A 2,255-nucleotide genomic window follows, 5' to 3' on the forward strand; every position below is an offset into this window, starting at 1 on the left:
TGGTCCTGTGCAATCCTCACAATGCCGGCTATGTTCTCCAGGGATTGGTTCTTCATGTCTAAAGTATGAGAGATAAAGTCTGGCCATCTTGGATTTTAAGGAACATTCCGCTTGTACTTCTTAAAACACATGTTCTACAGCCTTCCCTATTCATTGTCGAACTTTCACATGTATATGAGGCTATTTAATATGTCATGGCTTGGGTCAGGCATACTTTAAACTTCAAACTGATATCTTTACTCCTGAAAACTTTAAAGAAATCTTGTTCAAGAGATTTGCCTAATACAATACGTCATTTGATTTCATGACTTCTGCTTCAATGAGTGTTGATGGTGGATGCTGAGCAAATAATCTGAGAGCTGGATTATATAAAGAATAACATGGCATCAGGATTGGAGGAAAACTCATTAACAACTTGTGATATACAGAGGATACACTCTTGCTTGCTGAAAACCAAGAAGACTTAAAATACTTACTGATGAAGAACAAAGACGACAGCCTTCATTATGGGTTGCATCTCAAGGTAAAGAAAACAAAAATCTTCACAACTGGATCAATAAAGGACATCATGATACACGGAGAAAAGATTAACGTTGTTGAAGACTTCACTTTTCACTTTGCTTGGATTCACCATCAACACTCATGGAAATAGCAGTCACAAAATTAAACATACTGTCATAATTTGAGTTGAATCAGATATAAGGTATTCTGGAATTTTAGAATATGATTCAAGATATATTAGGTGAAGAAAGTGTACACTGAGATAGGAGAATATGGTCTAAGCTATGATCTGCCTCCAAACCAAAAACCACTGAGTTAATTCTGACTTGGGTGTAGAGTAATGTTCAACCTCTTTGAGAATGGCATATCTACATAAATTATTTATAATTTTGGTTTATATTTATTCAATTATTTAGTAGTTCTTGGGTGGCATAAATGGGTGAACACTTGGCTGTTAACTGAGAGGTTGACAGTCCAAATCTACCTAGGGGTGCCTCAGAAGAATAACTTGGTGATTGTTCTGGAACACAGTTCTGCTCTACAACATATAGGCTTATTATTATTGGAATTGAATCCACAACAACTGTTTATCTCCTTACTGGTGGTATATATCCTAAGACATGAATAAAATAAAAAAATAGAATTCCCATTCATATATTTTTTCTATTCTACTTCAAACAATTTCTTATATTTGTGTAATTTATAATTTACATTGAACAGTAAATTAACAGAAATTAAATTGTATTTTAAAAACAAATAAAGAGTTGTTAGTGAACATCTTTCTGGTACTCTCTGCTTTCAGCCAAGATCCATCTGACACCAGCAATGATATCCCTTGTTCCACCTCACAATCTGAATCTGGCTCGAACCTCTGGGAATTCCCTTTCAATGCACTCTCAAAGCTGTTTTTGAATTATCTTTAGCAATATTTTACTTGCATGCAAAGTTAATGATGTTGTCCAATTATTTTCTCATACTGTTGGGTCACCTCTCTTTGGAATGGGTACAAAAATGGATCTCTTTCAATCAGTTGATCAGGTAACTAACTGTCTAACAAATTTCTTGGTATAGATGAGTATGTGCCTCCAGTGCTGCCTCAGTGTGTTGAAATAATTTAATTTGTAGTCTATCAGTTACTGGAACCTTGTTCTTTGCCAATGCCTTTAGTGCACCTTGAATGTTTCCCTCAGTACCACTGGCTCTTGATCATATGCTACCTCTTGAAATGGTTGAGCATCGACCATTTCTTTCTGGTACAGTGACTCTGTATATTCCTTCCATCTTCTTTTGATAATTTCTGTATTATACAACATTTGCCCATAGAATCCTTCAATATTGAAAGTCGAGGCTTGAATTTTTTCTTCATTTCTTTCAGCTTTGGAAATGCTGTGTGTATTCTTCCCTTTAAGTTTTCTAATTCCAGGTCTTTGCATATTTCATTATAATATTTGACTTTTTCTTCTTCAAAATTAAAAAAAAATTTTTTAATGTTTATTGTGAATTATATGATAGTTTACATGGGAGAACATTAGTTTTACATTCATTCTATCGTATATCGTTTCATTGCCATGGTTCCAATCCCCTCCATGCATCATCAACCAACCAAGGGGTATACCCTGCAAGCCTGACCCCTACACTAGCCCCCTCCCCTCCCCCCCCCTGCAGTCTTCAGCACACAGTCACTCTCCCTCTCTGGATCTAAAGTCTCCAGCTGCTCCATCACTCCACGTCATCGTCTCTGCCTCCATCTCAGG

General features: G+C 36.2%; 1 pseudogene; it reads right to left on the reverse strand.

Annotated features, from left to right (window-relative positions):
• Positions 1-2,255, reverse strand: part of LOC102836957 — a 9,933-nt pseudogene that overhangs the window by 771 nt on the left and 6,907 nt on the right.

Source organism: Chrysochloris asiatica, unplaced genomic scaffold (genome assembly GCF_000296735.1).
Source record: "Chrysochloris asiatica unplaced genomic scaffold, ChrAsi1.0 scaffold00074, whole genome shotgun sequence".
Taxonomy (NCBI): Eukaryota; Metazoa; Chordata; class Mammalia; order Afrosoricida; family Chrysochloridae; genus Chrysochloris; species Chrysochloris asiatica.